At 48.9% G+C, this 14,287-nt stretch overlaps 1 protein-coding gene and 1 long non-coding RNA gene across 6 annotated transcripts in view; one reads left to right on the top strand and one right to left on the bottom strand.

Annotated features, from left to right (window-relative positions):
- The window catches only part of ACTN4 (actinin alpha 4), a 72,566-nt gene that overhangs the window by 5,688 nt on the left and 52,591 nt on the right, over positions 1 to 14,287 (top strand). The window lies entirely within an intron of this gene.
- Positions 4,317 to 14,287, bottom strand: part of LOC137214578 (uncharacterized) — a 30,364-nt gene continuing 20,393 nt past the window's right edge. The window contains exons 2-3 of the long non-coding RNA XR_010938943.1: positions 11,266 to 11,449; positions 4,317 to 4,610 (exon numbers count right to left, since the gene is read on the bottom strand). This is a non-coding gene — a long non-coding RNA (uncharacterized lncRNA). The remainder of the gene's footprint in view (positions 4,611 to 11,265; positions 11,450 to 14,287) is intronic.

Here is a 14,287-nt window from a genome sequence, read left to right as displayed (position 1 = left end):
ACCTTTATCAGTGCTTGGGAAGTTTTGTCCAAGAAGCGGTCTCCCTGGGATTATAAAAATCCCAGAGACATTTGTCTTGGTGTTGTGCCTTTTTTGGTTGTGTTGTTCTTTCATGTCCCTCCCCCTCCCCTTTCCCTCGTAAACAACAGATGCATTAACTTGGAATGTCCATGGAAAGTCTTTAAAAGCTGGTTGGTGTAACTTGGTTGCCTTCTCTTTACTCTGAGCAGGAGTTACTCCGGAAGAGGCCAGTGGACTTTTTTCTTAGATGTAATTTACTGAAGTGGTATCTAAAAGTGAGTGAATAGAGCTTACTTGGGATATGCTATTTGCCACCTGTTTCTGTACTGGCTCCTGCCTCCCTGGAGTGAGATGAGCCCCATCTCCCCAAGAGCGAGGGACCATCCTGTGTTTCCAGAAGGGACAGTGGTTCTCCAGCCAAAGCAGCCTTCCTCACCCCCACCCCATGCTTGTCTCCGTACTTCCTGAACTTCAGTCATTTGTGATTTTTCCTTAGTCACTTTTGCTTTTATATACTTAATAACATTCTTTCAAGTCAATTTGCCCTTTTTTAAAAATAAATTATTTATTTATTTATTGGCTGCGTTGGATCTTTGTTGCTGTGCGTGGGCTTTCTCTAGTTGCAGTGAGCGTGGGCTTCTCATTGCCGTGCGGAGCATGGGCTCTAGGCGCACGGGCTTCAGTAGTTGCAGCACGCAGTCTCAGTAGTTGCGGCACGCGGGCTCAGTAGTTGTGGCTCGCGGGCTCTAGAGCACAGCCTCAGTAGTTCTGGTGCACAGGCTTAGTTGCTCCGCGGCATGTGGGATCTTCCCGGACCAGGGCTCAAACCCGTGTCCCCTGCATTGGCAGGCGGATTCTTAACCGCTGCGCTACCAGGGAAGTCCCTGCCTTTTTTTAACTTAAGTTTTAAAGGGGAAGTTTATATGAGCATTGCAAATGGAAAACCTAGCTTCCCTGGCCATAAATAGAAGGAAACTGCAAAACTAAACAGGCTGAAAACAAAACAGTGCTCTTAAGTTCTAGCTAGGTACTATTCCTGCTGCAGGCTCTGGACTTGAGGCATGCTCCCTTTGTTGAAAGGAGATTGGCAAGTGTTGGTGAGGTGTTAGAGACCCACGTACCAAGCAGAGACTTTCTCTTTGATCAGAATGTTTTCAAGAGAATCAAGGGGAATAACCTTCTCGCTGTTGTTCAAGGTTTAATGGAGAGTGTGGATAACCCTTAAAATCTCCCATGTGTGCATGCCGCACTTGGAAAAAACTTTATCTCGCTTGACCCTGAAACATTCCGCAAGTGGCGGGCAGAGTGACTTACCCAGGAACACACAGCCCATCCTGCTTGCCCGGCATCCCACTGTACTACCCTTGAACAAGATTGGATGGCACTGGGTTTCTCTCTGCATATTCAAATGTTAAGGTTTCTTGGGTTCTGGGGTTTTTTTTAAGTAACTAGGGCCATGTTCTAAATACAAGAATTGTGGGTTTATCCCTTGCTCCTCACATCGCTTTTTCTTTTTAAGGCTCCAGCTTTCTAACACATATACACTTAAAGTTTGGCTGCTCCCATGAATAAACCACCCTGCTACCCTGTCTGGGTTTGCATCCTAGATTCAGAAAGGAAGGCAGTACCCTCCTGCCAAGTTAAGGAGGGCTGATTTGAATGTTTTGCTTCCAAATATCAGAGCAGAACAGATTCCTTGTCTCCTATGGAACTATGGACATGGGGCAGAAGTAGTTGGAAGTGGCAGTTACAACTCCACAGAACACAGTGAAGTCATCTCGGGAAGTATCATTGATGGTGCTGAAATGATTGAACGGGATGCTAGAACACCATCAATACAACAGCATTTGTGTCTTCAGCTTTGGGCAGGAATAAAGAAGACATTGTGGTTTGTTTTATGCTTTTTAATGTTTTCCCCCCAAAGATGTGGGGCTGAGTGATGTCTTGTTACTGGCTTTCTAGTGGGTTTTTCTTTTCATCTTTTTCCCCCTCCCTGATGGCTGTTGAGAGTGGGTGGAAGCCACAGTCTAGGTGGATGGGAGGCAGTGCGGAAGGCAGGCAGTACGCCTTCCTCCTTGTTCTCCACGTGTGAAGGGAACACATTTGGTTTTTTAATCTCCAAAGAGCCCAGGATGAAGGGTTTCCATATCTTACCTCCTGACCAGTAAGGATTCCAGCTCCAAGAATGTCTTAATTAGCAGCCATCCAGGATGGGGGCACTGCAGGAAGCCAAATAAATGCATTTCTTCTTTTTCCTTTCCTTAATATACACTTCATTTCAGTGGCAGAGAAGGCTAGTTTGAGGTTAGGAGAAACATCACAGGAGGAAGCTTGAAAGGGATTGAACAACCAGCCACAACGCTGGGAGGTTGCTTGCAGGGGTGTCACGCCAGGAGGGTTTGTGGGTCTTCAGCTTGTGTTATTGAAAAGACAGGCTTCCCTTTACCAAGCCCCAAGGGGCAGTGCTGGAAGCCAGCTTCAGTCAGTGTCACCGGCCTCGGTATGCGCGTGTGCAAACATCAACACATCAGCGCTCTATGATCAGTCTAAATCAGGGTGTGGGTAAAAGGTATTTAGTTGATATCGCCGTGGAAACTGAGTTGCTAACTGTTTTGGGGATGCGGCTCCGTACTAGAGGCAGCACCAGTTGTGGAATGTTGGGCTACTGGGCAGAAATAGGCTGCTGCCAGCCAGTCTCACAGAAGATATCCACACGAGTGGTGGCCATGCTGGGGAGGGGGACGAGGGGCCTCTGTTCCGTGGCGCAGGAGTCAGGCCAGCCCGTTTTATTGTTTTATCGATGAGGGGTGTGTATTTAAGCAAGAGACAGAGAGAGAGGGAGAGAGAGGGAGAGAAGAACAAGAGTACACCATGAAAGCCGCTGTTGGCTTTGTGGCTGGGATGTGTGCTTTTTCTCTAGGCATTTAGAGTTGGAATTTCAGCTATGTGACTTCTTAATAGCAGGGCAAAATGTGCCTGCATCTCTTGCCTGTTTTCGCAAACACTGACAAATTAAAAAGAACTCTGAAGTTTCCAGCAAATCCCAAGCACAGTTCATTCCGTGATAACATTTTTTTAAAAAAATCCACATCCTTCCTACTCCAACTCTGACAATAAATAAGCCTTTTTCTCCCTATCATCCCCCCTTCTCCCCTCCCCCCCCCCCCCCCCCCCCCGCTTTAAGGAAATGAGTATCTTTACATTAAACTGTGTCTGATGAAAATATTAAATGCTTCTTTGGCTGCTGCTGGCATGGATTATGTTTGGAAGAGTCAGTTTTGTGTTTTGTTTTTTTAATTTTATAGGCTGGTATGATCTTCCAGTTCTGGCCTATGAAATAAGCTCCATTTCAAAATTCAAAATGTCTGGAAGCAGCTGGCTTGCCAGGCTAGTTCAAGGGCAGTCTGATGAATCACCCCTTCTTACAGGCTGTCTGCTAACCAATCCTGGAAGGTGTCCAGCCCGTAAACATCACCAGGATCGTCAGGCAGTTTTTTCTTTGCAGGACGGGGTGTGGGTGGGGGCATCGTTTGAGCTTCACTGCCAAGTCTGGTAGGATTTGACTTTCTGTAAGACAGAAAGGTCTGTATCAAGATGTCTTTTTCAGAGATGTCAGGCCTGTAGTCGCCCAGCACTGTGTCTGCTGGTGGAGTGAGAGGAAATACCTAGACCAGTTGGGGTGGGGGAACCTTCTTAACCGTTTGGGCACTCGAATTTTCCCTTTCCTTTTGTAACTTTCATTAACTCACTGACTCACTGACTCAGGGACAACCCACGGAAGAGAATTCAATCCATTGAAAGCAGTGAACCATTTTAGGGATGACTGTGGTTGATGCATCATGGCCCAAAGCTGTGGAAGGTCAGGGAGCGGCACTCGGCTCCTACCCGCTGCACAGAAACACCCCAGAGATTCAAAGGGAACAAGCTTTGACCATAAAAATACAAGACTCCCAGCTCGTTGAGTTCTCTTCGCAGCTACCTTAGACTTAAGAAAGTTCTGGGCCTCTTTAATAAACAGCCACAAGGCAGGCCTCGCCAAATACGGCCAGCTCCAGGGCCACAGGGTTAGCTTAGGAGACAACTTTCTGCCTAAAAATAAGTGTATGTTCCTATCGAACATTCCAAGCATAGTTTAAACATGAGACTTGTGAGTAGCAGTTCAGGCCTTGTGGGTTCAGTTATGTCAGAGTGTGGGCAGTTGAGGGTCTTTGGGGAGCCTAGCTCCCCACTTTGGGATTGGCCAGTGGCCACCAAGGAAATCAGATGACCAAATGCAAACCATCTTCCAACTCATTTACATTCTTTTTTTTTTTTTAAATTTATTTTTGGCTGCACTGGGGCTTCACTGCTGCACGCCAGCTTCTCATTGCAGTGGCTTCTCTTGTTGCAGAGCACGGGCTCCAGGCACGCGGGTTCAGTAGTTGTGGCTCGCAAGCTCAGTAGTTGTGGCGCACGGGCTTAGTTGCTCCGTGGCATGTGGGATCCTCCTGGACCAGGGATCGAACCCGTGTCCCCTGCATTGGCAGGCAGATTCTTAACCACTGTGCCACCAGGGAAGTCCTCATTTACATTCTTGATCTACTCACAGGCTGGTGGGGGAGACAGAGAGCAAGCATGTAAATAAAACAAGGTAATTTCAGATGGGATTATGCACTATGAATTTAATAATAACAGCGTATGACTCTGTGCTAGACACTATTCTAAGAGCTTTACGTGTATTGACTCATGTAATCCTGTGAGGTAGGTAGGTGTTGTTACCTTCACAGGACAGGTGCAGAAATGGATCCATTGAAGTTGAAGTCACTTGCCTAAGTGACAGTGCCAGGATTTGAACCTTTCAAGCCTGCGCTCTCATTTCTACAGTACACTAGAGTCTAGTGATTGGGAATGGCCTGGAGAGAGGTCGCTGCAGGGAGGAGGGCAGTGCAGGTACTTTAGATCAAGAGGAAGATCTCTGAAGACATGACATTTTAGCTGTTCCCTAGGGGATGAGAAAGAGGGAGCCAAGAGAGCACTGGGGGAAGGCCGTTCCAAGAAGCGGGAATGAAAGTGTGGAGGCCCTGAGGAGCAGAAGGGTCAGAACGGTCAGAGCAGGGCACCTAGAAAACATGGGCACAGCCAGATCTCTTAGAGCCTTGCTGTTGGAAGTGGTGATGAGGCCCAGGTCTGCAAATTCAGTTCTTCTTAGACTCCAGTAGGCCAGGAACCTCATGCTTCCAGAACTCTGGCCCTGCAACCCTTTCCCCTCAGGCCCACTGGACAGGCCAAACCAGAACTGACTTCTAAAGTGGGAACCCCAGGACCGTAGAACATTAAACCGAACAAAAGCTTCAATTATCTTTGTGATCACTGCTGCAGAAGACACCTGTGTTTGATTAAAGTGTTGGTAACTTCTGAATCTGGAGTTTTATGGCACTGTGTACTCATATGGCTTTGTAGTCTCTCTTTTAGCTTCTACCCCATGAACAAATTCCAGCTCCCTTCAGTCCCATCAGGAGGCTGCTTGATTTACAAAGCATCTTTGGTAAAATGTTGTGTCTCCCTCTTTGAAGTGGGAAGCCCGGAAGCCTGATTTTTTAAACTGGCTCTCCTAGGTCCCCCTTTCTCTGTAAATCTCTTCCGTTTACTCAGTATTTCCGCCTCGTTTCCTTTGGTCAGGTGGGGCTGTAGCTAGGGTGGTTCTAGTTCAGAAAGACAGATGTGCAGGCTGATTTCATTCTGAGGCATGCAGCTTTCTGTCCCTGCTGGAAGCCAGTCCAGGAACGTGGTAGATTTCATTTGGCCCATGGCTGTAGGTTGGAAGGCACACCTTGTCAAACTAGTTGTGTGGCTTTTACTCAGGAAGGGAGGAACGGTGACAGAGCTCGGAGCTATTCAATGGGCACTTCTGACTGCACACACTGCACCCAGCAAGAAGCTAAGTTCACGGATCATAAAGTGTCCATTGTAAACATGGGCTGGGATTCTCTCTGCCCTGCCCTAGATGCAATTTGACAGCAAAAATCATGCCTTCTGACAGAATGTAAAGGAGCGAATGAGTATGAAGGTGTCCTGTAATGGCCCGGCCAGCCCAGCTGCTTCAGCTGGAAAGAAGATGGTGAGGTTTCCATTTTCCTGGCAGCATACCCATGTGAACTTGTTAAATCTTTTAAGTAGCTGTATAGGAAGGGAGTTGTGTGTGTGTTTTTATCCTTACCTCCTTAAATATAAAAATAAAACTTCCCCTTTATAAAACTGATTCAGAGTGGAAAGAAAGTCTATGGCGAGTGGAAAGTGTGTCCGATTATATTGAGTCCTACCCCACGTTTGGGAGACAGCTGTAAGTTTCCACGGTGGGTGGCTTATTATGCATTTATGTTGAGCTGAACCTGCTCCAAGCTGTTCCTGCGGATAGAAAAGGCTTTCTTGTGGGAGTGGGGTGGGGGGGAAGCTGTCTCTTTGCACCACACAGGAGAGGCTTGGAAGGTCTGTTGAAAGACTTCAGCAGTCGTCACTTGGGTAGCAGAATTAGGGGCCACTGACCAAAGTGCTTCTGCTTTTACACCAACCAGCATCTTGTGTAACATGAGTAGGGGCTTCATGGGCCCTGGAGTCCCGGGCTCAGGTAGAAACATGACCGCCAGGGCCAGACGACAGCCCTCGCTGGGCCCCTCTGCAGAGCGGAGCTCCGTGCTGAGCCTTTGAGGGTATGAGAGAAACCGGAGACCCGGCCCATGCTCTCAAGGAGCTTGTGGTGTAGCCGGGGAGAGAGCAGAGCCACATGAGACCTCAGGAGGACACTAAGCGGCCCACGGACAAGCCCACCGCACTCTAGCTGTGTCCCAGGAGAGGAAAGGGGGTGACTAAGGGCAGGTGGGGTCAGTCATGGAAACTTTCATAAAGGAGGTGAGTGTGGCCGCGGGCAGTTTCTGGGGGCAAGTGTTAGGGGGATCCCGTCCCGCATGTGCAGTTTGAACAGGTTCCTTAGCTGCCTCTCATGAGCAGTCCTACCAGTTCCTTCCCTCAGTGAGTATTGTCTATGGGGAGTTTCCCATTTGAGGCACCATGTTCAGTATGTCTTAGCCATGCCTTGGAACTTCTGAATTGCAGGACCCCAGGTTCTGAATCCGTATCCATTCGCAGGTCCTGTCACTTTCAGGGCTCTAGGGGGCAGGCCAGACCCTTCCCCAGGTGGGCAGCTGCTCTGACTAATCCTTTTGAGGCATTTGCTTTCAGCTTGCTGATGGTCCCTTTAGAATAAGTGCAGGCTTCAGAAAGAGAGGAGCAGAGAGAGACCCCCTTCTTCCGTCCAAGGGTTTCTTCAAGCCTTGTGCCTTACGGCCCCTCTGGGTATGTGATGCTTGCCACTACCTGCCAGTTCAGATGACACTCAAAGCCGGGAATGGCGGTTCTGTGTTGATCATGGAAATGAATGGGGTTAGTCCCGGCAGGCTGGCAGGTTTGGTGTGCCACAGTAAACACGCTATCCCTGGATGAGGGTAGCCTCCAAGTGTTCTGTCCTGAGAGTTTATTCTTGCCTGCCAAGTGCAGCTTCCAGGTGCTATTCTTTTCTTTAAATAAATGCCTTAGACTGGCTTGTGGAACTTAAGAGTTCCCATCCCAAGAAATACTCGTCTGTTTAAAAAAAAAAAAAGAAACCTCCTCATTCAGATGCTCATGGCCAAATATGTGACTCAAATACTGCAGTGCCCTTGATTTGCTTTCCCCAAATTGACATACTTGAGTTGCACTCTGGCCCCACCATGAGATAAGGTTGGGGTAGCTGGCCCGTGCCCCTTTCTTTGCATGGTTTCAGTTTGGGCTTTTTCTCCCTTCAGTGGATGCTTGAGAGCCGTGATAGCACAGCTCATGCAAATCTGAAATCATCCAGTAGAACCTGGCCTCCATCTCTTAGACTGCCCGGGATCAGTAGGTTTGCCATGGAAGGATTTGGTGGGGTTGCAGGTGTCGCCTGGAACGAGCCAGTCTGTGTAGCTTGGGCACTGAAGCAGTGTTTCTGCCGTTAAGAGCTGTAGGATGTTAGTACAGCCAGTTTCTGTTGCCTTTTCCAGCTTGTTATGGCTTCCAGTCAGGGTCTGCCTTAATCCTTAAGAGGTGCCTCTTTCCCCACTTTTGAAAGGCAGAGATGGGAGGGAGGTGGACTTTATTCCAGGAGAGAACCCGTGGCCCACTAGTTGCAGTCGGGGAATGCATTGCTCTACCCACACTTTGGGAGAGGTTTCTGGGGGAGACGTTGAAGAAGATTCAGGATCAGAATGTTTGTTGCATGAAGCCAGGCTCTGGGAGGAGATGCCTGCTCAGCCGGTGGGTGAGCCGATAGCACCCAGCCTGCCCACCAGACGATAGGAGACGGCTCAGTTGTCACTGGGATCCAGGCTGTCTCCTGGCTCAAGCAGCTGCAACCCGGGAGGGGGTGTTGAGAGCGCTGAAGCTCCTGTGGGAGGGCGCTTCTGGCCACAGAACCAGGAGGGAGTGAGAGGTGTGGGGTGGGGAGAGGGTCAGATCACAGCCTTTAGAGGGAGACAGAACTGGGTTCCGCACCCATCTCCTCCACCTGCTGTCTGCGTGACCGTGGGCAGGTGACAGGGGTTAAGCCTCGGTGTCCTCCTTTGAAAAGGGCCATCATCCTACCTCACAGGATGATTCTAAGATTAAACAAGAGAAATAGTGTGTATGAAGCACTTGGCACAGTGCATGGCCCATTGTCAGCGCTCAGTAAATGCAGCTCCTCAAAATTCCTTCAGCAGCTCACCATCCTGCATCCAGGTGGGGTCTGCTGCTCGCGTCTCCTCTTTAAAGGAGTTGAAAGGGTCTGCAGAAATGTGCGGCCCAGTGGAAAACCAAAATGTGTACCCCATTTCCTAAAGTCCCCCCAGGGAGCTCTGACCCCAAACCCGGCCAGCGACTTCAAAGCAGCGCTCACTGTCAAGTGGCAACCCGCATGTGAGGTGCAGGTGACATGACGAAGCCCTCTCCCCAGCCTCCGGGTCCATCTGGGCCTCACTACCCGGGACGTGGCTTCTTGCTTCTGAGCTGCAAGCCCTAAACAGTTTTGTGTCTGGATGAGCCATAGGCAGTGCCAGCAAGGCTTTTTTGTGAGTAACCCAGCTTGTTACTAAGTTTGGAGTCAGCCGAGGGGCTCTTCCTCAGGTCCGCTTCTTTCCCTGTCCCCTTCCCCCAAAGCAAAAAAAAAAAAAAAAAAAAAGTCCTTATCAGCTCAAGTTAGAAACAACCCACAGCCTCGAGCCAGGCCGCCTTCTCTCAAGTGGTAATGATGTAGAAAGAAGAACGGCCTCCCACTGATAACCCCCAAAATAACTGCCCAGAAATGCTGTCAGTCGGGGCCTAGGGGTGTGCAGGAGCCTGTGCTTCGCTGCTGGCCCAGAATATGGGACCTTCCAGAAGGCTCTGCGGAGCCATGCTGCCTCCTTCCCCAGCGCTTCTCACGCCTGCGGCTCCATCCTCTTTTCCGCCTGCCTCCTGCCCCCTCCCCGAGGTCACTTCCTGATGCCATTCCTCAACTTAGCCCCTGTCCCCCCCAAAAGCAATCAAATCCACAACCTAATAAGGCAAAAGAATGAGGAGAATGTCCACCTCCCAGCCTCTCCCCTAACAGGGCGCAGGCCCGAAGCGAATTTGGAAAATGTTACCACAACGGGAAGGACAACTGACTGGTGGGGGTTGGGGGGGCCCATTTTCTGGAGCTGCCCATTGTCCGCAGCAGGCGGGACCCTGCGGGAGGGCCACCTGGTTTGCGCTTTCCAAATCAGGCGGTTGACGCCCCTCTCGCCCACAAGAGTGTGTGGAAAGTAACAGCCGAGGGTCAGCCGCACCTGCCGCGCCTTGGGGACGTGAAAGCACAACCTGACGAGTCCACTCGGAGACACCTCCCCTCCATCGCAACTGGGACTCTGCAAATCGAAACACTTTTTGCCTCTGAGATGAGCAGTTTTCTTCCCCTCCATGGTGCCAGGGTTAAATTAGCCCTGGCGTTAATGAAAACTTGTCGACACTTAGAGCCCCAGAAACCTGTCACCCCTCCTACATCGTTATCCTGGAAAAATCAACCCTCTCCCGACTCAGTTTCCATTCTCCATTCTCTCCATGGAGAAGGAGGGACAAGCCCCTCTCTGCTGAGCCAGACCTACTTGTTTTGGAAGGTCAAGCTTAGTAATTAACCTGAACGCTTCGGGGAGGGGATGAAGGAGAAGGAACCAGGTCTAGGGATGTGCCGGGTCTTTCAAATCACTAATTATCTGCAGGCATGAGGTCATCCATAAATATATCTAATTCTTTTGCTATAATTAAGGTGCTCATTAAAAGGGCAGGGAAGTTTTATTTTATTTTTTTTAAGGAAAAAAACACAAAAAGCCTTTGTTTTGACTTGACAGGATGGCTTAGAACAGGCGGAGGACTCAAGGCACAGGGCTAGTTTCCTGTCTTAAGAGCCTTTACAGGAAATTCACTGCAAACAATATTGGTGACCCTGCCAAAGAGGCAAACCTGGGGTGATGTCATTGTTCGAAGCTGTCACCCCCAAGCCTGGCCTTGGGGGAGGAGGAGGGTTGGTGGGATTAGAAAAGTGTGTGTGTGTGTGTGTGTGTGTGTGTGTGTGTGTGTGTGTGTGTGTTTAGTTGTCTCTAAAAGAGGGAAGTCAATTGAAAATCTGGGCGGGAGAGAAATCACAAGTGGGGGTCTTTGATATTCTTAGCTAGGTTCAACTTTCCTTGTTTTTCCAAGTTTAAAAAAATTCTCTGTTACTATTTTTGCTCCTCAAAATGCTGTTGCTTTTTCAGACACAGCCTTTTCTGAGCCATTCCTCATTTAATGCTTTCTTGGATAACTGGCTGTTACAGTCTGGGATTTGTGGCCCACAAGGCAGGGAGTTAGGCACCAGGTAAATGCTCACTACTGCTTTTCTCAGGACGAGAGTCCGTTGCTAAGAAATGTGGAAATGGAGACACAGGACTAGGTTAATGTCCCTGTCTCTTCCACAAAAATCATTTTGGAAAACCACCCAGTGCCAGTAAGTTGGCATCTATGAGTTGTTAACCTTCCCATGTGCCTCCAGGAAGCGTCTGGAGCATCTCTGAAAAAAAGGACAAACTTTGCATCTTGTCATTCTTCTTCTGGCTGGAAGTCTAACAGAGAGGCATAAACACAGTCTTAAAATGAAAGCAACAAAAATAAACTCAAACCAGCCCCGCGTGAAGACATTAATGCCAAATATGCAAGCTGACTTACTATTTATAAGGCAGAAGGCAGTCATAAGGAGATCTAGGCCTGGCTAAGGAGGGTTATGTCTTTTGAGGTGCCTGTTCCTTAGAATTCCAAATAACCCATGGGTGATTTACTCAGATGGGGTTGAAATGCAGTGTCTTGTTTCATGCTTTGCACAGTTCAGTCACTTGCTGAAACTTCTGAAATGCTAATGCAGGATCAGGATACAGTTTAGAGTGCCCCACTGCAACCTCCCCTCCTTAAAAAACATCCTAACAGCTTCAGAAGGAAGTTTGAGGATTGAATAAGGGAGCCATAAGTTTCCTGTGGTTCACATCCTGTGATCTGTTAGTGTTCTTTTTTTTTTTTTTCCTCACTCGGCTGACATTTACCCAGACATTCACAGGGTTAGATTTAGAGATACAGTGGGAAAGAAAACCAACCTAGCTCCTGTCCTCAAAGTAGTTCCATTCTGGAGGGGAAGGTGGACAATAGGTTGAATGAGTTTGCAGTCTAACTTAAATAGGCCCATTGACATTGCCTCCCTGGGTTCAGAAAGGATCTTCCCAACGAGCCATGTGTGAGTAGGAGCTCAGGTGTTCAGGCTGAATCCCGAGTGTTTGGTTCTTGGTGTGCAGTTTCGTAAGTTCCCCAGGGCTGAGGAGTCGCCTTGGGATCCAGCTTTTCCTGGAACTATCCTGGCTTAGGGCACATTGCTGGAAAGGGCTGACAGACCTAGGCAAGAAGGATGCATCTCCTGGCCAAGGAAACCAGAGTTTGCAGGTGTCCCCCATCAGTGGCATCTCTAGAATTTCTGTGTGGGAAAAGCTTCAGTGGCCCAGTCTGGTCTGGAGTGGGTGACCAGGGGCCTGGTCTAGAAGCTGCAGACCTGCTGTTTTTGCTAAGACGGAGTGTGTATAGGAGGCAGCTAGGGAGGAGCTGGTGGAGATGGTGATGGGGGTGGTGGCAGATGCCACAACCATTGCCTGGGGAGATGGTTGCCCTTGGATTGCTCGAGCTGCTGCTCCATTGCGGAGCTGCCTTGTGCACTTAGAGCCACAGTTTTGTGGTAACTCCCAGGAAGCTGAGCCCCGTGTGGCCTCAGGAAGTTGGTGAGGTTAGTACTGCTTTTTGAGGGGCTGGGGACAATACCAGCACTGACACCCCGTGGGCGTAGCCCCAGGATTTTGTTCTTTGGGGACACTGTGGAAATCGTCTCTTGGAATGCTGGCTCACTTGCTCATCAGGTATCTTGAAGCGAGAGTTGAGGGAAGGGGGGAGAGGTAACAGCTGCAGCCCAGCCAAAAATCTCCGATGTATAAAATTTTAGTGCTTTTCTGATCTTCCGTGGCAAGAGCTGTTCGCTCTTAGCACAAATTGGAAACTGTTGGCAGCTAAAGGGGGTCGTTCCTCCAGGGCCCGTTGGAGCTGATATATCTGGTGTTCCTAACGTTTTCCTGACCATGCCTTTCTTTTCCATTTGTCCCATGTCAGCCTCCCAGCCCCATCATTTGGATAGAGTGCCTGGAAAGCATGTCTTCTAGGTCCCCCAGGAAATTTAGTGTTTCTGCTTGGGGGAGTTGGGGACCACATAACACCCTCTACCCCCACCCGGGGTTTCAGGCTGTATGTGGGCGCATAGGAGATGGTGGGATCCAGGAGGGAGAGTCAGAGGAGGCTGGAAGCCGAGCCGGGGCAGCTCTGCCCTCAGTCCTCTTTCAGGAATAGTGAGGACAGGGCTGGCTCTGTCCTGGCATGTAGCTTGTCACTCCGGGTGGGTGGCCGTGTCACTTGGGCCTTGCTGGAATGGGTGTGAGTGCTCCTGGTTTTCTTCTGGAGCGGAGAGACTGCTGTCTCGGGTTATCGTAGGGCAGGTGACAAAAACCAGTAAAGTAGCCTGGGTGGGGACAGGGGCAGCCACTACTCAGCTTCCGCTGATTGTGGGCCTCTGGGACTTTATTTTCCAGAAGTTTGGAAATCCAGAGTTTTATGGGGCAATTAATTCAGCTTAAAAAACAAAACTCCAAATCTGCAGGCCATACAAAATGGGGCCTATTTGGTCCCCAGAGGTACCCATTTGTGACCTCTGACCTTGAACATTTGCATGGTCTTGATTTTGTCTCTGACTCTCCTTTAGTTTCTTCTTTCCTCTTGACTGGATTGCTGCTGCTTAATCCTCTTACTGGGAGGGAGAAAATCCATTTTCTTTTGCTCCTTGGTGACAGCTCTGATAAACGGTGGTTGAAATGAATGGTGGTAAAAAGGGCTTGCCCTGGCTGGTTTTCCATCTCCGGACTCTTTCCTTTTTCCCATTACTGTCGATAAAAGAGTTGGCTCCTCAGAATCCCTCTCACCATATACATATTTTTAGGATCTGGCTCCACGTTTCTGTGAACAGAAATAGTGGAAAGTTTCTTTCGTTTGTTTTTGTTTTAGAAGGCCCCAAACAATTTTCCTACAAAGGCAGCTATTCTGCGCACACAATAACCTGGTGAACAGGGCCAGCCTTCAAAATTACCTGCCAGTTCAAATTTTGCACCCAAGTGGCAGTTGTGCAGAAATGCTCATTTAGGATTGTTCAGCTAAACTTGACTTCTGGAAGATATTGGCAGTCCGGGTCTTGTGAAAGAGATCAATTCTAAGGTCTGTGTAGACAGAAGAGCCAGAACGCAGCACTAATCGCTGATGAGAGAGTTGGTGGATTTCAGGAAAGCGGGATCTACTAGGTGTGCAATAAATTTGTTAACTTTTGGGGAAAAAAAAAAAGACACTTATCCGTGAAGAATTTATGCAGCTTTTTTTCCTAAGCTCTAATTAAGTTCCCTGTTTATTGGATTAATGGCCCCACAGAGAAAGATCCTTATCAAACTTTGCATTGGATCTGTCTGTCTGGGAAAATCCAGGAAACTTCCCATAAAGGCATTGCCCTCAACTTTAATTTTTTTGGGCTCCGTTGCCTCCTTGCTGGTTTGAGTATTTCCTGGCTCAGTTGTTTTCTCAAGCTGGCCTTGAGTCCTTAGATGTTATTTGTGTGCCTAGAAATAGC

The sequence above is a fragment of the Pseudorca crassidens genome, chromosome 20, assembly GCF_039906515.1.
Source record: "Pseudorca crassidens isolate mPseCra1 chromosome 20, mPseCra1.hap1, whole genome shotgun sequence".
Classification (NCBI taxonomy): Eukaryota; Metazoa; Chordata; class Mammalia; order Artiodactyla; family Delphinidae; genus Pseudorca; species Pseudorca crassidens.
The sequence above is the reverse complement of the archived record's forward strand: the minus strand, read 5'-3'. Positions and strand labels throughout refer to the sequence as shown.